A 24834-nucleotide genomic window follows, 5' to 3' on the forward strand; every position below is an offset into this window, starting at 1 on the left:
GTTCTTTTGAGGGATAAAGAGACCCACGGGTTCTATGGTCATGGCAGAAGGGGTTCACTGCCATGACAGATGGCCCTTCTTTGGAGCTGGTGTTTCTGCATGATGGAAATGGACTCAGAGGGGATCTCTTTTCACAAGACTTGCATGCTACTTTATTGGAATTGTAGTTGGTGCTGAGTTTAAGATATATGTAGAGGATTTGAATCTCTGGACTGATAATATGACACGCAGGCCCAGAGCCTCAACAGACTTCAGCTCCTACACTTTGACTTATTGGACTTACTCCACTCAGCTAACATGGAGTTGAAGAAGGTCAACCACCACAACATGGAGCCTAGAGTGTCTACAACTAGAAGTGGGAAGAGTGCATCCAGTAGCCATGTGGAATCTAAGCCCTCACTTGACATAGGTGTGCAATGGACACAACCAATCCAATGTCCACAGAGGAAATGTGAAATGGGTGTGGGAACGGTAGCCATGGGGGCTGCTGGGTGTGGGGAACGGGAGGAAGAGATGAGATGTGGAGGCATTTTCGGGACGTGGAGTTGTTCTGGATAGTGCTTCACGGACAATTACGGGACACTGTAGATCCCCCCAGGGCCCACTGGATGGAACGTGAGAGAGTCTGGGCTATGATGTGGACCAATGACTATGGGGTGCAGTGATGCTCAGAGATGAACTTACCAGGTGCAATGGATGTATCACGATGATGGGAGAGAGTGTTGCTGTGGGGGGAGTGGGGGGCGGGGGCGGTGGGGTTGAATGGGACCTCATATATTTTCTTTAATGTAATTAAAAAATAATAATAATAAATAAATATTTAAAAAAAAATAAATGTGTAAATTCAAATATTAAGATGATGAGAAACAGAAAATAAAATAAGTTGCTTGTTTAGTCCTATGAAGTAAACAAAAGAGTTAAAATTACAAGGAAAGGCAAGAGAATACAAAATCACCAGATTAAAAAAAAAACAACTATAAATGTAGGGAAAAAAAGATAAGGGTTGCAATGAAAAACCCGGTGGGCTGAACTAACAGCAAATTACATACAACTGAAAAGAGAATTTGTTTGCTGAAATACATATATGAAAACAATGTCCAAAATACAACCGAAAGAGACAAAGAAATGAAAAATGAGAGAGGAAAACAGACTGGAAGCATGGACTGAGAAAAGACAAAGTTCCAGAATAGCAGGGGGACAATATTTGCAGATATAATGGCTAGAAATTTCCAGAATTGTTGAGAGACACCAATTTACAGATTCAGGAAGTGCAATTAATCTTAAGCAGGATAAATAGCTTTTTAAAAACTCACATCGGGATGAATACGGTGGTACTGCAGAAAACTAAAGATGAGAGGCAATCTTAAAGGAACCAGAAAGAAAAGACAGATGGTTTACAAGTTTATAACAATTAGGCAATTTATTGGCTTTTCAATAGCAATAATTTGCATGTGTTCTCCTATAATCCATCGAGAATTACCTTTCACATTTATTTCTTTAACTCACATTGACTTGATTTTTGTGTATGATGTAAATTAGAACTATAATTTAGCTTTTTTTCCTTATTTAAGGATCCAATTATTCAGCATAGTTTATTGAAAATGCCATCACTGCCCCCCTCTCTGGTCTGAAAACTCCATCTTTCCTCCATCTATGTTGTCTTGGCAACAGAGTCACAAATGAAGCCATGTAGTTCTGGTTATAGGCTCTGTCTTCTATTCTAATGGTCTATTGGTCTATTCTTGATGCCCTTCATTATAGTAATTTAGCTCTTTGGGAAGGAAAGACCTCTCACCTTGGTTTTTCCTTAAAATGTATTGGCTCTTCTTGTCCCTTTGCATGTCCGTTTAAATGTTAGCATATGATATTCTTGGAATTGCAGTGAAATTGTGCATCAATTTGTGGAGAACTGGCATTTCAAAAAACATTCAGTCTTCAGATCCATTAATATGATGTTATGTTTCATTTATTTGGATTTTCTCAATGAATGAATACAATTTTAAAATTATAGTTTAAGTTGTTGCAGAACTCTTATCAGAGCTTTTTAAAACATTTTGTTGCCTTTGTAATTAATATGTTTTAAAACTTGGTTTCTGTTTGCCCTGGCATATTAAAATGGCATTATTTTGTAGAGGTATATATTTTCCTAGACATCTTAACAAACAGTTTTCTTAAATCTGATTTATCTGTGGAGTCTATTTACATTAACATTTATGTTTGTTTTCAAACCTATTTTATGTATTTTTCCTGTTAATATTTTCTATTATATGCTAAGTTCTTATTTTACATATTTAATTATTTTCTGATCTTAAATGAATTATTTCTTCCTCCTTTTTACTGAACTTTGGTTGAATCTTTATTCTTTTTGATAATTTAGATATGCAGCTCATTTATGTTTAACTTCCCTTCCCTTCTAGCATGTAAGGCTCTACATTTCCCTCTAAATACAGTTTTAGCTGCATCCTGCAAGTTTTGACTTGCAGTGCTTTTGTCACCCTTTGGTTCTAAATACTATTTAAATTTTAACATGATTTCTTCTTTGATCCTAGAGCGATTTATAAATAGTTTCAAAAATATCCAAACATATGAGTTTTTAGTTATCTGATTTTTAAAAATTATTGATTTTTATTTGTAGGAAGAAAACTTCATTTTTAGAACACCAGTTCTTTGGAATATGTTGAAACTAGCTTTTGGCTTATTATGTAGTCAACTTTTAGAAATGTTCTATGGATCTTTTTTTTTTTAGAGCAAAGGTTTTTATTTGTTCATTTCTTGCATTTAAAATATTCTTTGATGACATCCTTGGCCTGAGATTCTTTGCCATAGTCCTAAAAAAGTAAAAAGAAAAAAGAAAAATTGTGATTTCTAACATTTAAGAACTAAGTTCTCAGCCCTAGTTGGAGCAGTGTTAATTGTACCATGTGCTGTAGCCATTTTCAGGGACTTAGTGACTTGACGGTCCTGTAGGCTCATAGCCTGGCTTTACTCCTGCCAGCTTTTTCTTCTATGGGTCTTCGAAAAGAATTTTTGTTCTATGGTTATTGAGTGCATGTGCCTGGGAAGCATTAAATTCTGGGTGATATTTTTTTCTATGGATTATGATGTGAAAAATGTTTGAAGCACAATTATAAAGAAACAAATAAAAAACCCACCCCCCCAAAAAAAACAAAAAACAAAAACCCAGCTTAAACTGGGAGAAGATATTTAAAACACACATAATTGACAAGGGTTAAGTATCCAAATATACGAAGAACTAAGATAAGTCAGAGGGAATAAGAAGTGTGATGGGGGGGCATTTGTAGGACTTGGAGTTGTCCTAAATGATATTGCAGGGACACATGCTGGACATTATATATCCTGCCATTACTTGAACTACAATGTAAACTATAATCCATGTGGTGCAGCAGTGCTCCAAATGTATTCACCAAATGCAATGAATGTGCCTCAGTGATGAAAGAGGTTGTTGATGTGGGAAGAGGGGGGGAAATGGGGTGTGGGGTATATGGGAACCTCTTATATTTTTTTGAGGAGAGAGATGCAAAGAGACAGTGTTCTGGAGATGTGCAGAGGGTCTGCTTGAACATTCCACTGATCTGAAAAGATTAGTGTGAACAGTGACCAGGGCTCACACAAGGTGAGAGACAGTGCCCATGCCCCCCAGCCAGATTATGGAGATTAGATATAGGACTCGGGAAAGTTTTGTGTCAGTGGTGGGGAAATATGAGCCCTAGACTGAACACTGTTCTGGAGTTGCCAAACAAATCCTAGGAGCAAGCCCCAGAAGGAACAAACTTTTTCCAAGTAACTTAATTGCACACCAGAAAAAAGACACTTAAGAATATGACTAGAGGGGGGTGGGGAGTATATGGGGACCTCATATTTTTTGAATGTAACATTAAAAAATAAATAAAGACAAAAAAAGAATATGACTAGCATTATGAAAATATTCAGCATCCCAAAAGATAAAATCACAATGCCTGGCATCCAATCAAAGACATCATCTTTTCCTGCCTCTTTGCATGTTTGGTAATCTTTGATTGGATGCCAGTGTCGGGGCTTGTAGGTGTCTAGTAGACTCTTAAGGAACACTTGCTGAATGGATTGAAACTGGATAATACACGGAGAATTCTATTGCACACTGAACCTGTTAGTTTCAATTACTATCACATACATACCCAAAATTACAGACATTGAAGGGCAGTTAGAGGCACTCAGGGAGGAGCTTTGGAAAATGTCCCCATGCCTGGGTGCCATCCCACAGCAATGAAATGAGAAAGCCTAGGAATGGGCTTCATGCACGGGAATTTTTTTAAAAACACTCCTGATTCCTGCAAGCAGCCAAACCTGCGCAGGTGGTACCAGGGTTAACTTGGGTGCTCTAGGTATGGGCTTTATATAACAGTTTCCACTGACTGCTCAAGGAGAAAGCCACAGTCCAGCATTAAAGTCTTTAGTGCCCATCTAACACTTGTTCACAGGCTACATGTGGGTAACCTACCAGCTCCGAGTATGGGCAGAGAGTGGGCAGACATATTTCAACTGAAATAATGTTTTTCCAGTTCACTCAGGCTCCTGGTAGCTGCCAGACTCACGAGCTGAAGAGGCAGTGCCAAGAACACAATTAGATACATGTCATTAGAGAAGCGATATAATCACATTACAATACAAACTGTACAGTCAGGCAAAGCGAGAGACAGTTTCATAAAGGAGACATGTTTGAGCTGAAATTTTAGGAGAGAGTGGGAGGCAGTGTACACTTCAAGCCGACAGATAAGAAAGTAAAATTACTAGAGATGTTGGGGCAGGGCCACTGGCTGGGCATGGCTGGAATGCAAAGGGGAAAGCGTCCTGGTGGGGGCATGGAGGAGAAGCTATGAAGGGGGTCCCTTGTGGTGCCAAAAGAAGATCTCATCAAAGGGAGTGTTCTGATCAAATCTTCCTTTTGACAGGAACATTCTGTATGCTGTTGAAGAACAGATTTGGGGAAGAGAGGTTACAGGCAGGCACAAAAGAATATCTATAATCTAAGTGTAAGTTATAAAGACTCTCAAAATAATGAGTGCCCCAGAACTCAGCAAAGAGTTTAAGAGAAAACAAATTACTATGAATTTTGATGACACAGAAGCTATCCTCCCTCCTCTCCATCTCTTCCCAGCTCTTGCCTTCTCAAAAGAAACCACTACTTTGTGCTAATTGTCTCCTTGCATTTCTTTACACCTTCAGCACACACATTTGTATCCCAATTAGTATATTCTCAACTTTCCCATGTTTTGTTTACATTTTGCACACTTTGAACATTACAGAAATGGAATAATGCCATATGTATTTTTACCACTTTTTTTCCTTTTCACTTGCCATTAATCCATTCCTGGGCTTTATCTATTTGATTGCCTGAGGCCATAACTTCCATTTCCAGTGTTGTACAATATCCCACTGTGTAAGTACACTCTGGGTTATTTCTCATTCCACTCTTTATGGATTGGGTTGTTTTCACATCTATTTATTGCACAGTTCTGCAATTAACATGCTTGTCCATGCCTCTTGCTGCAAGTGTAAAGCATTTTCCCGGGGAAACACCTAGGAGAGTGGCTGGGCCAGTGGGTGTGTGCCTCTGCACATTTATGATGAATGACAAAGAGTTTTTCTGTGTCTTAGTGTCCACAGCCCACCTTGGTGCATCAGTCATTCCACATCCGTTAACGTCAGAGGCCAGTGCTGGTGTTGGATTGTCAATCTGCTGGTTAAAAAGGACCCTCCTTGGGTTTTACTTTGTATTTCCCAATAATTTTCACATCCTTAATGGTCACTCAAGATCCCTCTTTAAAATGTCATTTCAAGTTTTGATGCCCACTTTTTTTTTAGTTTATTTTTTAAGTTATTTTTTAAAAGATACATAGATCACAAAAATATTACATTCAGCCATGGTTTAGTGTGTCAGAAGGTGCCATACGAAAGTCATTTGTCCTTTCCCTTACACAGCATCATTGCATTTTCTAAATTTCTTTTACTTTCAATGAACTGAATATTTATGTCTCCAGAGTTGTCATTGTTCAGTGACTTTGAGATGGGCAAGTGCAACAAACCAACAAACCAAGTACTGATTTGCACTAAACTGTTCATTAAAGAGATCTTCACTAATAATGAGATACAAAGCACTCTTAATAAACATCTTCATGTGAGATTGGGGCATTAGTTGGAGTGAAATTTGGACAAATTAAGCTAATTAGTTACTTCTTTCATTTGTTTTGTTATTGTTGATGAACTGAGCCAAAGCTCTGTAAAAAATAAGTACAGTGGTGTTTGCTTCTCCAAGCCCCACAAAGTATCTGTTATAATGCCTTGGAATCAGCAGGTGCTAATTAGGTATTTGTGTACTTTGCATTATGCTGGGAACTTTGAGGGGAAGAGGCAATGAAATATAAATATGGTCTATGCCAGCAATGCTGAGTTAGGGCAATGACAAATGTTGGTGAGAGATATTTAAATGGCAGAAGAAGGCTGGACATCATTGAAAAGAATTAACATTTATTTAATTAGGTAATATTTATAAAATTTCATGACCTCAAGTTATAACATGTCAACAAATGGTACTTATTGCTGTTATTAAGCATCTCCTATGTTTCAGATCTCATAATTTCTATGATCTCTTTAGCGCCTCATAGCCAATCTCCATCTTAAAGAAAAGGAGAATGAGGCTCAGGGGGGCTGAGCCAATCATTCCTGTGCTCACAGGTAGTGATGGACCAGCTGGGATTTATATATAAGCCTGTGAGATCTGAAGTGCTCTTGTGTCATGAGGGTTTTTTCAGTATTAATATATCTCCCCAACCATGGCTTTTATTTGGAAAAGTTTTATTATTATAATTCATCTACAATACAATTTACCCATTTAAATGTGCAATTCAATGGTTTTAGTATATTCACAGTTGTGCATCCATCACTACAATCACTTTTAGACCATTTCATTTATCCCAGCAAGAAACCCTGCTTCCTTTGGGCATCACCCCAATACCCCATCCTAACTCCTGTGCTAAGCAACCACTAACTTGCCTATTCTGGGCATTTCATCTAAATGTTATCATATGACATATAGTCATCAGTGATTGGCTTCTTTCCCTTAGCATAAGACTTTCAAGTTTCATCCATGTTGTTGCAATTCTTTTCTTCCTTTCTTTTTATGGTCAAATAATATTCCATTGTATGGATATAGTGCATTTTATTTATCAATTCATCAATTGATGGATATTTGGGTTGTTTCCCCTTTTGAGTATTCTGAATAATGCTGCTGGGAATGTCCCATGTATAAGTTTTTGTGTGTTCACATGTTTTCAATATCTTTCTCCTAGGAGTGGAATTGCTAAGTCGTATGGTAACTATGTTCAGCCGACTGTAGATCTGCCAGATGGTTTTCCAAAATGGCTACATCGTTTTGCATTCTTGATTGCAGAATATGAGGTTCCCAGTTTTTCTACATCATCCATAACACTTGCTATTTTCTAACTTTTTTGGTTATAGCCATTCAAGTGCGTATAAAATGGTATCTCATTGTGATCTTGATTTGCATTTCTATTTGTATATCTTCCTTGGAAAACTATCTATTCATACCCTATTCCCATTTTTAACTCTGTTAAATGTGGGGGTTTTTTTGGTCTTTTTTATTACTAAATTCTAATAATTCTTCATATATTCTAGGTACAAGTCCCTTATCAGATATGTGATTTGCAAATGTTTCTCTCCCACTCTGATTTAACTTTTCATTTTCTTGATGGTCCTGGGAGGTCCTTTTTTTGTTGTTAACTTTGGTGACGACCAGTTCATCTATTCATCTATTTTCTTACATTGCTTTTGTTTTGGGTGTCATTATCTAAGAATTCATTGTCTAAACCAAAGTCATGAGGATTTGTACCTATGTTTGTTTCTAAGGGTTTTATAGTTTAAGCCCCTTTATTAGGTCTTTGATCCATTTTGAGTGTTTTTTTTTTTGTATATGGTGTGAGATAGGGGTCCACTTTCATTTTTCTCCATGTGGCTGTTCAGTTTTCCCAGCACCCATTGTTAAAAAGATTATTCTTTCTGTATTGAATGTTCTTGGCATGTTGTTGAAAACCAATTGACCATAAATGTGTGCGTTTATTTTTATTTTTTTATTATCTATTTTTTTTAAAGATACATAGATCATGCAAAATGTTACATTAGAAGACATAAGCAGTTCCCATATACCCCACTCCCCACACCCCCCACTTCTCCCACAGCAACAACCTCTTTCATTAGTGTGGTACATTCATTGCACTTAATGAGTACATCTTGGAGCACTGTGACACAACTTGGATTATAGTTTACATTGTAGTTTACACTCTCTCCCAGTACATTCAGTTGGTTATGGCAAGATAGGTAATTGATTTTTATATCTCAATCTTGTATTTTGCATGCTTGCTGAGGGTATTTATTAATCCTAATAGATTTTGGTAGGTTCCTTATAATTTTCTACATGCAATAAAATACCATATGTAAATACAAATTGTTTTGCTTCTTTCTTTCTTATCTGAATGCCTTTTATTTTATTTTCTTACCTAATTGCATTGACTAGAAGCTTCAGTACAATGTCTAACAGAAATTATGAGGTCAGGCACCCTATCTTATTCCTGATATTAGGAGGAAATGATTCTATCAGGCTCAGGAAATTTCCTAGTATTCCTAGTTGGTTGAGTGTTTTTGTTTTTGTTTTTACATGAAGGAATGTCGAATTTTCTTAAATGGTTTTGCTGTGCCCATTGAGATGCTTATGTGGCTACTGTATCTATTGAGATGTTTGTGTGGCTTTTGCGTTTTTTTTAACAGTAAATTTTATTTTTTTAAATTTATTTTTAATTGTCTTTTTAAAAAAGGTATAAACCACAAAGATGTTACATTAAAAAATATAAGAGATTATCATATACCCTAATGCCCACCACCCACCCCCATTCCTCCCACATCAACGACCTCTTTCATCATTGTGCCACATTCATTGTACTTGGTGAATACATTTTGGAGCACTGCTGCACCACGCCAATTATAGTTTACATGGTAGTTTACACTCTCCCCCAGGCCATCCAGTGGGTTATGGCAGGATATATAATGTCCAGCATATGACCCTGCAATAGTATTTAGGACAAATCTAAGTCTCAAAAATGCCCTCACATCACATCCCTTCTTCCATCTCCCTGCCCTCAGCAACTACCGTGGCCACTGTCTCCACATCAATGATACAATTTCTTCCATTGCTAGAGTCATAATAGCTCTATAGTAGAATACCAGTAAGCCCACTGTAATCCATATTTTATTCCTCCATCCTGTGGACCCTGCAATGGTGATGTCCACTCCACCTCTAAATTGAGAGGGGGCTAAGATCCTACATGGCTGATGGATGTGACTCTCCTACTTGCAGTTGTTGGCACTCTTGGTTCCCTGATGTGGTGGTTGACCATCTTCACCTCCCTGTTAGCTGACCAATGAACCAGAGAGTAGGAGTCGTCACTCTGCTGAGGCCCAGGGCCCAGTTGTCACATGGGCAGGTCAGAGATTCAAGTCTCCTGAGTATGGACCAACCCTAGCACCAACCACTGATTCAGTAAAAGTGGCAGAAGAGGCATGAGTAGAAAAGTCACATCTGAGTCCAGGTCTGTCACACTCAGGAGCACAAATTCCAAAGTAGGGCTCTCTGACATGGCACAGAGCTCCAAATCCACCTGCCATGATTATATACGCTGTGGATCTCCACAGACTTCAGGAGAACCAGTACCTAGGGTTGTATCTATTTTGGCTTTTTCTGGGTTCCTGCTGAGATATGCATAAGTGCAACCCCTCTGATGACCTCTTGACTCTTTTTGGAAGACGCTTAGCCATATCAACTCATTTTGTCTTTGTCATTTCCCCCTTTTATTCAAGGTCAAAGAGCAGTTTTTAACACTTGATCCAACGTGTAGGCTGAGATATTCTGCTGGTCTGAGTTGACCCTTTTATTCGAGGTCTCTTTCTAGTTGCTTATCCAGTCTGTGATTGGTAGTAATCCCTCGGCACTAGGGAGGCTCATCCCCAGGAGTCATGTCCCATATTCGGGGGAAGGTAATGCATTTACATACTGAGTTTGGCTTAGAGAGCAGCCAATTTGAGCAACATGGAGGCTCTCAGGAGGTAACCTTTAGGCACCCTACAGCTCTAGACCTAGTTCATTTTTCAGGCATACAGGCTCCTAAGCATAGTCATCAGTATCAAGGACTCATTATTGGACCATCCTTCCTTGTTGATCTTTGCCGTTGCACTTGGGGGATTATTGTTGTTCCATTGGGGAATGTGACAGAATTCCCCCGGATGGGAACTTGGCACTCCTGCAGTTGACGTTTGTAACCATAGCTACTATAAAAATACCCAACATACATCCTAACATATTTATATTCCCTATATACTTGCCCTGGAGAATTCCCCCCTACCCATGTGCCCCCCATCAATAACACCCCACACCAGAGTTCCTCCCTGTCATAGTTGAACCTCCCTGTGATTCAACACTTCTTCAACAATGAATCCTAATATATTGCCAAATTCAGTTAATAGGAAATTGAAATACAGTGATAGGTTTAAAGTTCAGAAATATAATACATACTAATTTAGAAAGACTAAAATAAAGTAAAAATAAATTGGTGTATTAATAAAACAAAAAATATTATAAAGCTTTGTTTCTAACATTTTGCCTTTCATCAATGTCATAGGTGTAGCCCTGTATGTACAGTGGCAAGACATTTTAATTTCTTCCTCAGTGTCCACCTCCTTTCTCTTTTTTTATTCTAATTTTTAATTTTGTCTTTGAAAAAGTTTTAGATCACAGTAATTCACATACACAGTATAGGGAACTCCCAGCTATCCAACATCAAACCCTTTTCCCTTTTCCCCAGTAATGATCTCTTTACATGTTCATGTTATATTTGCTGCAGGTGATGTACAAATTTTGAAACATAGCTATCAAACATGGTTCCATTTTGGTTTACATTATTTATATTTTAGACTGTACAAATTTCTAAATTTTTAGTTTCTTTATGATTTACATTATAGTTTACATTTGGGTTTATAGACTTTTACACACTTTAGATGTAAGTTGACATGTCCATCATTGCATGATCTTGTGGAGCACTTCCATTGCCCCCAGTTCCCTGTTTCCATTCATGCTATACCTCTCTCCCCCTCCCCTCAGGCCACAAAGTGACACTCAATCTTCACTACTGGAGGAACCAGATTTAAAGATCCTGCAACAATGCTGAGGGCTTGGCATAGTAGCCTGCCCTAACTAATTGGGAGCCAACAATCCTCTTGAGAGACACAATTCCCTCTCTTTAGGAACATCAGGTCTCCCCAGGATGTGGGTACACCTTCACACTCATTGTATTCGTCTCCACCCAGTGATATAGCACATTATGACAAAATGATCACTCACATGCTCCCTAGAAGCTTGCCCCTGTACCAGATGTCCCCCCTTAAGCACCTTTAACATGTGACCCTTCCTTATTATATTTTCTAAAGAGTTTCCTCAACAGGATAGTTTCAACCATATACCTGACATTCTCCCATATTCAGTGATTGCCCCCAGACCTACCCCCATTTCCTTGGGTTATCTGACCCATCCTCCCAACCCTAGCCCCCCTCAAGCACACAAAGCCCCACACAAAGGTATCCCTATGCCCCCATCTTATTCCTTCCCTGTACAAATACTTATCTCCAGCTTGTCATAGTCTTCACCCAGGTAGGCATCAGATCGCAACCTTCCTCATCCACCCAGATTCCTTTAAGCCTATCTTCCAGACTTTAGCTCTCTGAGACAGCTCTGTGTGCTTGTTTCATATCAGAGAGGTCGTGTAGTATTTGTCCTTCAATGCCTGGCTTGCTTCACACAACATAAGGTCCTCAAGATTCATCCATGTTATCACGTGTTTGTACTGTATTCCTTCTTATAGCTGAGTAGTATTCCATTGTATGTATATACCACATTTTATTTATCCATTCCTCTCTTGATGGGCATTTGGGTTGATTCCATCTTTTGGCAATAGTGTATATTGCTGCTATGAACATTGGCGTGCATGTATTGGTTTGTGTCCTTATTTTCATATATCCAGCAGTGGAATTGGTGAGTCATACAGCAAATCTAAAGCTAACTTTTTGAGAAATCACCAAACAGTCCTCCAGAACGGCTGGATCCTTCTGCATTCCCACCAGCAGTGGACGAGTGTTCCCATTCCTCCACCTCCTCTCCAGCACTTGTAGTCTTCTGTTTTTTTGATAGCTGCCAGTCTTGTGGGAGTAAGATGGTATCTCCTTGTTGAGGATTTCCACATCTAGTTTCATTAGAGAGATTGGTCTGTAATTTTCCTTTCTTGTGGTGTCTTTGTTTGGCTTTGTAATTAGGGTAATGGTGGCATCATACAATGAATTAGGCAATGTTCCTTCTATTTCAATTTTTTGGAAGAGTTTAAGCAAAATTGGTTATTTCTTTTTGGAATGTTTGGTAGAATTCATGGGTGAAGAATCCATCTGGAGCAGGGGTCATCTTAGTTGGGAAGTTTTTAATGACTAATTCTATCTTTTGTGATTGGTTTGTTGAGATCACCAATTTCTTCTTTCATCAATATAGGCTGCTTATGTGTTTCTAGGAATTTGTCCATTTCCTCTGAATTGTCATTTTTTTTGGAATATAGTTTTTCAAATTATCCTCTTATGATAGTCTTTATTTCTGTGGGGTCAGTGGTGGTATCTCCTTTCTCGTTTCTTATTTTGTGAATTTGCTTCTTCTTTCTTTTTTTCTTTGTTAGTCTATCTAAGGGTTTGTCAATTTGTTTTAATCTTCTCAAACTACCAGCTCTTTGTTTTGTTTATTTTTTGAGTGTTTTCCTATTTTCTATTTCATTTAGTTCTGCTCTGATCTTTGTTATTTCTTTATTTCTTCTTTCTTTGGGGTTAGTTTCTTGTTTTTTACTAATTCCTCCAATTGTTCAGTTAGTTCCTCAATTTTAGCTCTTTCTTCTTTTTTTGATGTATGAATTTATGGCCATGAATTTCCCTTTCAGGACAGCTTGTGTTGTATCCCATAAGTTTAGATATGTTATGTTATCATTTTCATTAGTTTCAAGGTAGTTTTTTATTTCTGTTGAGATTTCCTCCTTGACCCACTGTTTTTCTAAGAGTGTGTTGTTTAACTTCCATTTCTTGGTGCCAGATCTGGGTCTCTGGCCCTTGCAAATTGCCAGCTTCACTCCACTGTGGTCAGAGAAATTATTTTATATGATTTTGATCTTTCTGAATTCATTAAGACTTTCTTCGTGGCCTAGCATAAGGTCTATCTTGGAGAATGATCCATATGCACTTGAGAAAAATGTATATCCTGCTGTATTTGGGTGTAACGTACTGTATATGTCTATTAGGTCCAGTTCCTCTAATATATTGTTCAAAGTTTTTGTTTCTTTATTGATTCTCTTTTGAGATGTTCTGTCCAATGGTGATAATGGTGGGTTATGGTCCCCCACTATAATTGTAGTGGCAACTGTTCCTTTACTTAGTTTTTCCAGTGTGTGCCTCACATATTTGGAGGTGCCCTTGTTAGGGGCATAAATGTTTATGATTGTTCTTTCTTCTTGAAAGATTATCCCTTTCACTAATATATAGTGTCCATCTTTGTCTCTCACAATTGTTTTGCACTTAAAGTCTATTTTGTCTAAAATTAATATTGCTACACCTGCCCTTTTTTTTGTTATTATTTGCCTGTATGATTATTTTCCAGCCATTCACTTTCAATCTCCTTGAATCCCTGGGTCTAAGATGAGTTTCTTGTAGACAACATGTAGATGGGTCATATTTCCTTATCCAGTCTTCCATTCTGTGTTTCTTAACAGGTCAATTTAATCCATTGACATTTAGTGTTATAACTTTCAAGGAATTACTTATATTAGCCATATTTTCTTTGGATTTTTGTTTGTCACATGTTTGATTTTTTCTTTTTGTAGTTTTAGTTGTTCTTATACTGTCCTCCAACTGTGTCTCTCCTGTTTCTTTCTTCCCTCCTGCAGAACTCCCTTTAGTATTTCTTGAAGGGCAGGTTTCTTGTTGGCATACTCTTAGTTTCTGTTTTTCTGTGAATATTTTGAACTCTCCATCATTTTTGAATGCCGGCTTTGCTGGATAAAGTATTCTTGGTTGGAAATTATTTTCTTTTAGTTACCTTGCCTATGTCATACCACTGCCTTCTTGCTTCCATGGTTTCAGATGAGAGATCAGCACTTAATCTTATGGAGACTCACATGTATGTGATGGTTCTCATTTCTCTGACTACTTTTATTATTTTGTCTTTGTCTCGCACATTGGATAATTTGACAAGTATATGTCTTGGGGTAGGCCTGTTGGGATTTATGCTGTTCATGGTGTGTTTTGCTTCCTGGACATGTACATCCATCTCCTCAATAGGTTTGGGAAGTTTTCAGCCAGTATTTCCTCCAAAACCCCTTCTTGTCCCCTTTACATTCTCTTCTCCTTCTGGGATGCCTATAATGCATATATTTGTGCATTTTGCATTGTCATTTAAGTCCCTAAGTCCCTGCTGGATTTTTTCTACCTTTTTATCGATTAATTCTACTATCTGATTTCAGACGTACTGTCTTCCACATCACTAATTCTTTCCTCTACCTCTTCAAATCTGCTGTCATTTTCTGAGAGTGTATTTTTTATTTCTTGGTTTGTGGTATTGATCCCCATCATCTCCGTGATCTTTTTGTGCATGATCACAATTTATTCTGTATGCCCTCCAAGTGTTTCCTTAATATGCTTAATCTCTTCCTTCATGTCATTGAATTGGTCCATAATACATGTTTTGAGATCTTTAATTACTTGTTTGATGTTCCACTTCTCTTCCTGGTTTTTAGTTTGTTTATTGGATTGGACCATGTTTTCCTGATTATTGGTATGGTCTGTAGTTTTTTGTTGCTGTCTGGTCATCATTTTATCTTGTTGGGTTTATTCTGTTGATTATCTTCTTATTCTAGTCTTGGGGTTTAATTAGTTTTTTTGTGTGTGTATGTTGTCTTTTATTTGTCACTTTTTTCTTATTCTATTTCCTTGTTGTTGGCTAAGTTCCCTTGAAGGAAAATATTGGGCCCAAAGCAAGCAAATGGGGTAAGAAAAGAAAAATATTATAGTAGTATTGATAGTGAATGTTAACAGAAGAACCATGTATGATCTAGGAGAATGGATATAGAACTCATGGAAACTGTGTAGTTATAACTGTAAGAAAGTGGAGTACCTATAATGAGATATTAAACTGAATATGGGGAGAAATATACTATGAATTAAAAGGTCAGTGTAGTCAGGAGAGAGGGAAAAAGGAAAGAGAAAATAATAATATAAAGAGTGAGTAAATGATAGAAAACAGATTAGAGATATTAGAGATAAAAGGTCAGGAATATTGGGGGCTAAACAGAGAGAGGTGGAATGTAAGAGACACAATAAATGATGGAGGAGAGAATGATGTAAAGGAAAGGGGATAGCATTGGTAGCCAAAATCAGTATGCAGAGAAAAGAGAAAATTGAGGATGAGGAAGCACAGCAAATAAGAAATGTTGCCTGCAGCACTAATATAAAAGAAAAAAGAAAAAAAGGAAAAAGGAAGAAGAGGAAAAAAGCGGAGCAAGAAAAAGAGAAGGGAAAAAGAAAAAGAAAAAAAATAGGGTGTTGGTGGGGCTAAAGAGGAAGAAAAAACAAGAAAACAAATTAAAACAAGGCCTCAGGCAAAGATTCCTCTTTGGAATTGAATAAACGGCTTAGGAGTCTGACCCTTCCCATTTCTCCCTTCCTCACTTCCCTCTCTCCCAAGGCAGCAGGAAGGCAGTGTGAGGGCTCCTGTAGGAAATTCAAATGTATCCCTGGTGAACCAACTCACCTGTGAAAATAATAACTCTTAATATCTTGAGAGAGCACCCACCCTTTGCCAGGAACCCTAAATATGCTATTGGAAGCCTGTAAAGCACTTCTTACTGTCCCTCTCCCTTTGGTGTGCTACAAAGAGGCTGGTTAATTTTCTGACTCCACCTTCTCCCACAACAAGTTTCCTATCCCAGGGTGTTTAGGTAAATTCAGCTCTCTCAGCAGATTCACCTCTTCTCTCCTCCTAGGCTCTCCCTAAGTCAGCTAATATGCTTCTTCAAACTCAATAAAAGGGGGTGACCAGAAAACTGAACCTGCGTTGCTTGGCCCCTATGCACCTCCCACCTAAGCTCTCCCACTCCTGGAGTTAGTCCGCTACAGGAGGGGTAGGGCAATGCTGGATTTCCAGGAGTGCTGGGCTGGGGAAACAGAGAACCAGAAGATTGTGGAATCAGGGTATGTAGGTCTTTGAAACGTGGGCTGCAGGTGTTCAGGGGACACAGGTTTGGGATTCACACATTTGGGAAACACAGGGCTTGGAAACTCTGCTCCATGACCAACAGTTCTCAGGGAATGTCCTGGTTCTTAGCCCTAGGTGGGGAGGGATTTATCTTCCCACAGCTTTCGAGTTCAGTGTTAGAAACGCACAGGTGTATCTTGAGCAAGCACCAATTCTGCTTCAATCTTGCCAGATTGATGTCCAGACACCTCCCACCCTGCAGGTTCCCAAAACAGCCTGCTCCGGCAGGACTCCGTCACCACACAGCTGGTCTTTTGTAAGAGAGATGATGATGGTGTACTTTCTCAGATGCCATCTAGGTCACTTTCTTATATTTTTAATATAAGTCTTATGATTTGAATTGTTTTCCTGTCCATTTTAAAGTATGTATTCACCTATATGCATTGTTATACATACTTCAAAACCATAAATAGGGTGAATAAATGGCTTTTTGTAGTTGTTCCTATAATTTAAAACACATTTCTGAATTAAGATTATTTCCATTTTGAAAGTTGGCATTTTATTTCCAACTTTATTTGTTCACATTTTTCCCCCATGGGAAATTTCAAACATATGCCAAAACAGGGAGGTGCTGTGTATTGAAATACTAATGATCTTACTCCCCCAAATATTGTAAATATGCTGACCACAATTAGAACGTAATTTAGTTTAGACAAACATGCTTTGTAACAAGTGATAACCAGACATTCAAGAGAACATGTGATACAAACTCACTTGATGCCTACTGTAGGGTCACTGCCCCAATAAGGACATTGATGACCAGGCCTCAGAGACATAAAAATCCAGTGCAGATGCCACTCTAGTGAGCATCAGTCAGGTGGAAGCAGATTGATACCCAGGCAGACTGACACCCAGTCCTTCTACTCCTGACTCCAATGCCTGCGCTGTGCTGTGAGGCTGGCTGTCGCCCTCTCTGGAGCACTGCAACCAGCACGCCCTCCTCCAACCATGGCTTTGGGCTCTGCAATGATGCTGCATCAGACCTGTTTGCCTTCTTGTGGGCCCTCAGGCTAATGACTTTAGAGGCTCTGGTGTCCTCCACCTTTAAACATCTTGTGTGCCCTTGTCCTGGTTATTGCATTTTGGTGGTGTTGGCAGCTTACAGTTAAGCAAGCCAATAAATTGCATTGAGCATTTAAAATGTTGTGCCAAATGTGTTTCTAAATAGGGATGACTTTACTTTTGATTCATGCCAGATTTGCTTTTGGCTTGCTGTGACAGTTACACTTAGAAGGCAGGAGGAGATGATGAATCCCCACAAAACTGCCACTCAGTTTCAATAGTTACCAAATTTTTTTTTAAAGATTTATTTATTTATTTAATTCCCCCCCCCTCCCCTGGTTGTCTGTTCTCAGTGTCTATTTGCTGCGTCTTGTTTCTTTGTCTGCTTCTGTTGTCATCAGTGGCACAGGAAATGTGGGCGGCGCCATTCCTGGGCAGGCTGCTCTTTTCTTTTCACGCTGGGTGGCTCTCCTCACGGGCGCACTCCTTGCACGTGGGGCTCCCCCACACGGGGGATACCCTTGCGTGGCACGGCACTCCTTGCGCGCATCAGCGCTGCACATGGGCCAGCTCCACACGGGTCAAGGAGGCCCGGGGTTTGAACCGTGGACCTCCCATATGGTAGATGGACGCCCTAACCACTGGGCCAAAGTCCGTTTCCCAATAGTTACCAATTTTATTTAATCTATTCATCCACTCACTTCACCTCCCCACCTATATTATTTAGCAAATCCCAGACACTATATCATTTCCAGCATTAATATTTCAGAATGTTTCTCATAATAATACCATTAGCACATCTAAAGTAAATAATAATTTCTTAATTATCAAATATTCTGATGGTGCACACATTTTTCCAACTGACATATAGATGTGTCGTTTTAACAGTTATTTCAAATCAGCATCAAATAAGGTTCATATTGCAATAGATGAATATGTTTCTTTCATCTCTCTTAATCCATTGGTCAACCTTTGCTCTTTTTATTTTCTCACAGTTTATTGAAGAAACCAGTTGGTCAGCTAATTGTTAGAAAGTGTTTGTTTTTTACATTTTTTGATTGAAAATTTTATTGACATAATTTTAGACTGACATGCAGGTATAAGAAATTATATAAAAGAGATCTCCTGGACTGTTCCCAGTTTTTCCCAATGGTAATATTGTTGTGTATGGTGTGAGTTAGGGATCCATTTTAGGGGTCAACTTTCATTCTTTTGCATGTGGATATCCAGTTTTCCCAGCACTGTTTGTTGAAGAGACTGTTCTTTCCCCACTGAATGGACCTGGCACCCTTGTCAGAAATCAGTTGGCCATGGATGTGAGGGTTGATTTATGAAAACTCAGTTCTATTCCATTAGTCTTTTTGACTGATCTTGTGTAATGACCATACTCTCTTGATAAGTGTAACTTCTTCTTTTTTTAACTTTTTATTTTAGTAACATATATAACAAAAAATTTCCTGTTTTAACCAATTTTGGTGTTCAGTTCACTGGTATTCATTGCATTCACAATGTTACACTGACATCACTAACATCTATTATTCCATATTTTCCATCTCCTCAGGCTCCATTGAAGCAGTAGCTCCTGTGACCACCACTGCCTATCTTCTCTGCCCCACCCCCAGGCTCTGGAATCTACTTTCTGTCTCCATGGTTTTGCTTATTCTAGGTCTTTCATGTAAGTGAGATGGTAAAATATTTGTCCTTTTGTGTCTGGCTTATTTCACTCAATAGATGTCTTACAGGTCCTTCTCAAACTCTTTCCCCCAAAATTGATGATAAAAATAGAAGAGGAGGGAATACTTCTTAACTAACTTCTTCTATGAGGCCTGCATTACCCTGATACCAAACCCAGATAAAGACATTGCAAGAAGAGAAAATTACAGACCAATGCCACTTATGAATATAGTTGTAGAAACACTGAACCAAATACTGGCATGGTAAATCCAAAAGCATATTAAAAGGATGATATACCATGACAAAGTTGGATTTATTCCAGAAAAGCAAGACTGGTTCCTAGAGGAAGCAATGGCTAAGAAAAATGAACATGGGTATATAGGAACACATGAGGATTCTCAAAGAGATTCCTTGGAAAGTGTGAATGTGATGGGAACAAGATGTGATTCTGGGTGACTGAGTGAAGAGTCAATGTGGGGATTCATTGAGAGGGGACCCTGGGGAGGTGGCCAGGGCTGGCTCCCTCTCTGAGCATGCAAAGGCCTCTGAGCTTCATCTGGAGGCCATTGGGAGCCATGGAAGTTGTTTTTTTTAGGTAGGGTGCTTAAAAAAGCACTCTGCTTCTCCTGGGAGAGTGAGGCCTTGTCATCCAGAGAAGAAGGTAGAATGTTGAACTCAAAAGACATTTTTCCATTTTCTCTCAATGTGATTCATTTCTGCTCTATGACACTAATGTGCTATATTTTCCTCTGAGGAGAGAAGGACAAAATGAGATTTCATTTTAGTCTGAACATTTCAAGAAAGTCCTTGTAATGACAACCTGTCCTAGATGCAAGGAGACAAAAGAGACATGATAACCAAATACAATGCATAAATCTCACTGGCACCCCCAATTTAAAAAGAAATATCTATAAAAAAAACATTTTGGGAGAATTGGGGAAAAGTGAATATGGACATTATAAAATATATTATGAAATTATTGCTAATTTTCCAGGTGTGATAATGGTCTTGTGGCTATGTAGGAGAAAGTCCTTTGGAGGAATTTAGGGGTGATGGATCATGATGTCTGGAAATTATTCTCAAAGAGAGAGCAAATAAGAACTATAGATCAAGGGAAACAGATGTGGCTCAAACAACTGGCCACCGTCTACCATATAGGAGGTCCAGGGTTTGATACCCAGGGCCTCTTGGTGAAGGCAAGCTGGCCCATGTGGCAAGCTGGCCTGTGTGGTGAGCTGGCCCATGTGGAATGCTGGCCTGCATGGAGCACTGACCTGCACAGGAGTGCTGCCCGATGCAGGAGTGCTGTGCCATGCAGAGAACTGGCTGAACAATACGATGCAACAAAAAGTGACACAGAGGAGAGACAATAAGAGATGCAGCAGGCCAGGGAAATGAGGTGGCACAAGAGAATGATCACCTCTCTTGCACTCCAGAAGGTCCCAGGATCGGTACACAGAGCCACCTAATGAGAATATAGGCAGGCACAGAAGAATACACAGCAAATGGATGTAGAGAGCAGACAATGGAGGGAAGGGGTAGAAATGAATAAATAAATATTTTAAAAATTATAGATAATTAGAAAAACTAAACATGGCAAAATTTTCATAATAAGGAGGTAATCCAAGTGAAGGTGATTGTTGTTCTATTCTTTTAACTGTTGTGTAGGTTTGACATTTGTCAAAATAAAGAGTTGAGGGAGATTTTCTTTTCTACTTGAAAGGTTAGTTTATAAATACTAGTAATCCTTTCCAGAATAGGGAAAAAATGAAAGGGCTTTCTCTGGCTGTAGGACGGACTAAGATTTGCCATGAGGAAGAACTGTCCACTGGTGAAGGTTGTGGCTGCCACACACTGGGCCACCTCCAAGAGATGAGGTAGAGTTGCTGGCTCTTCAGATACCAAAAAAATCAGCCAGCTAAGACCCAAGACCATATCCCTGGAGTGGCTGTAAGCATAGACTCAGGATTCAGGCTGGCCTGGGCTTGAGTTTCTGCTCTTGCAGGCCCTCTGACCTCTCTTTTTTTTTTTTTTTTTTTAATTTTTTTTATTTTTTATTGACTTTGTAATAATATTACATTAAAAATATATATGTGAGGTCCCATTCAACCCCACCCCCCCACCCCCCCTCTCCCCCCCCCCAACAACACTCGTTCCCATCATCCTGACACATCCATTGGATTTGGTAAGTACATCCTTGGGCACCTCTGCACCTCATATACATTGGTTCACATCATGGCCCATACTCTCCTCTATTCCATCATGTAGGCCCTGTGAGGATTTACAATGTCCGGTGATTACCTCTGAAGCACCATCCAGGGCAGCTCCATGTCCCTAAGACGCCTCCACCTCTCATCTCTTCCTGCCTTTCCCCATACCCTTTGTCCATTATGTCCACTTTTCCCAATCCAATGCCACCTCTTCTATGTGGACACTGGATTGGTTGTGTCCATTGCACCTTTATGTCAAGAGGAGGCTCAGATTCCACCTGGATGCTGGATGCAATCCTCCCATTTTCAGTTGTAACACTCTAGGCTCCACGGTGTGGTGGTTGTCCTTCTTCACCTCCATCTTAGCTGAGTGTGGTAAGTCCAATAAATCAGATTGTAGGTGCTGGAGTCTGTTGAGGCTCAGGATCTGGCTATCACATTGTCAGTCCAGAGATTCAAATCCCCTAAATATATCTTAAACCCCAATGTTAACTGCACCTCCAGCACATTAGCATGAAAGTCTTATGAAGGGAGATCCCATCTGAGTCCAGATTCATCACACATAAACACCATTTCCAAAGAGGGGCCATCTGCCCTGGTAGTTAACCCCATCGGCCATGACCATAACTCCCATGGGTCTCTTTAGCCCTCAAAGGAACCAATATCTGGGGGTTGTATCTGCTTTATCTGTCTCTCTGACTCTGCTCAGTTGTGCATGAGGGCAAACCTTCTGCCAGCCTCCAGACTCTTTTTTAGAAACTCGTAGCCATATAAACTCATTTCTCCTTTCCATTTCCCCCTTACTTTAGGTCAAACAGCATTTTAAAGTCATGGTATTTTATGTAGACATGGATATTCTGCTGATCCGCATTGAACCTTCCGTATAAGGTCATTTTCCAGTTGCATCATCAGTTGGTAGTTGATAGTGGTCCCTCGTTGCCAGGGAGGCTCATCCCCAGGTATCATGTCCCACGCTGGGGGGAAGGCATTGCATTTACATGCTGAGTTTGGCTTCGAGACTGGCCACATTTAAGTAACATGAAGGCTGACAGAAGGAAATTCCCAGGCACAAAGTTGCTCTAGGCCTTGTTATTATTTTGGGTTTATCAGCTCACAAGCATAGTCATTAGTATCAGGGGCTCACTGTTGAGCCCTCACTCCCTCCCGGTCCCCAGCACTGTACCTGGGAGACTGTCGCTGCTCCCCTAGGGACCACGACAGAGCACCACTGGCCAGGAACCCAGTACCCCCCCTACTGTGGTTTTTAATTGTTGCCACTATGAGTATATCCAAACATTACCATGCACCCTGGACATATGTTCTGTACAGCTCCCTGTCATCCTCTGACCTCTCTTAATCTCAGTCTCTCCATGCATAGATGAGATCATAGCTGCCCTCAAGGAGGCTGTGACATTGACTTGAGATTATGCCTGTAAATGTTTTAGCACAGAGCCTGGTTCAGGGTGTTCAAGTGATTGCACCCCTTTACCATAAGTGTTTCTCTCATTTTGACCAAATGCCAGAGTGTGCACTCATTGCCTGCAGCAGAAGGAGGAGTTATGATGGGATTCTAGTAGGCCCAGGTCATGGCAGATTTTTGAGGCTCCTGAGCCCAATCAGTGGCCTCCATGGTGCCCCTCCACTCTGTCACCCTGGCAAAGTCTCCTACCCCTGCTCTTTCTGGGTGAGGAGGAAGGAGCACTGGATTGGGGCTCAGAAGATTGGGAATCCCTGTTCAGGGTCTCATTGGTTGTGTGTTTGTGGGGTCACCCTGCACAGCTTGGGACTTCCTCTTTCTCCCTGGTCAAATGCAAGGATTTCAGTCAGTCTACACCTACTGCTCACCAAGGTGTGTGTATCAGGGGGCACCATTAGGTTAATGTGTCAACTTGGTCAGATAATGATACCCAGTAAGGTGGTGAAGCAAACACTGGGCTAATTGTAATACAGTGGCACATCATAGACTTTAATCAATGAGTTGATTGCATAGAGAGCTGATTACATCTAGGATTATTTGAGGAGATTGGCATCAGCAATGAGTGTTGTCCCATGCAATCAGTCAAGGGCCTTAAAAGGAGAAGTGATTTCAGCATTCAGAGAGAGAATCCCCATCTCTACTTCAGAAAGCCAGTGTGTGTTCCTGGGGAATTCAACAAGGACCTTCATCTGAGCCCCTGGCTTGCAGTCTGCCCCACAGAATTTGGACTAGTGCACCCCCACTGTTCCATGAGACAGTTTTATAAAATCTCATTCTATTTACAGATTATACCTGTCAGTTCTATTTCCCTAGAGAACCCTGACCAGGGTCCAGAGAAATAACTGGACTTGGACACCAGAGGCTCCCAGTATGGGACGAAGCCGTGCCTGGCTTGACACTGATTGCTTGAGATGCAAAAACAAAAAACATATTTCTTTAGTGTCTGGAAAAAAGAAAAAATATAAGGAAGGGATGGAGTTGGGGAGGGGGAGAAATAATTCCAGGTATAAAAAATGTAAATATCCAACAGAAGTCAGATGGGTAAAGAAAGCACTGACTGAAGAAGGGCCCAGAGTCAATCTGATGAATAAACCTTTAAATCTTCAGTGTGTGTGTGTGTGGGGGGAGGGGCATTGTGTACATTTATTTTATTGTCATCGTTGTTTAACCTCAAAGGAGAAATGGTAAAAACTGTGCTATCTATATCCTGAGGGGGGAAAATCTTAAAATGCTAATGATTTAAAAATTTAAATTGAACTTATATCTGAATTCTGAATCAGGACTTCTGGCAAATACTCAAGCCAGCCTCATCTATCTGAAATATTCTGACAGAACAGACCAATATTTCTCAAGGATGACTGTATATTATTATCACCTATGGATTTTAAGAAATTCCAATGCTAAAATTAAAAGAGAATCTCTGGGATTGGAACCCAGGCATCAGTATCCTTTCTGATCTCTCCTGGGGGTTTCATTTTCAGCAAATTGGAGAACCACTCATTTAGACTGAGCTAAACCCCTAAGTCAGTTACATATCAAATGAGACACATTTTCTCTCCCAGTCTATGCTCAGCCCCTATTCTTTAAATATCCACCAAGAGCAAATGCCTGGGCATCAGGTGTCATTTGTCTGATACATTGTGCCATTTACTTGGCCTACACATATTAATGTGCACTTCGAGTGAGCAGGAGACTTAACTCTGGCAGAATCTAAGATTTGATATATAATTTTGAAAAATGGTGTTTAAAATTCTCAACAATTAATTCTAAAAGGGTAGTTGCTTGATCCATTAAATCGAAACTTTTCCCTGTTTTTATTTCCTTTTGGAATCTGGTGCTTAACTGATTGGCAAAATTATCCTTGTTCCTGTTCCTAAAATATAGTTTGCTATTATAACTGGAAACTCCTGTTAAAAAAAAAAAAAAAAAAAGACCAAGACACCAGCATATACCTAGTAAGTTTCCCAAGATCAACATTCAGAAAGACTGCCTTAGCTTTGCATGTGCAGAAGGAAAGAGCAGCC

Source organism: Dasypus novemcinctus, chromosome 23 (assembly GCF_030445035.2).
Source record: "Dasypus novemcinctus isolate mDasNov1 chromosome 23, mDasNov1.1.hap2, whole genome shotgun sequence".
NCBI classification, from domain to species: domain Eukaryota; kingdom Metazoa; phylum Chordata; class Mammalia; order Cingulata; family Dasypodidae; genus Dasypus; species Dasypus novemcinctus.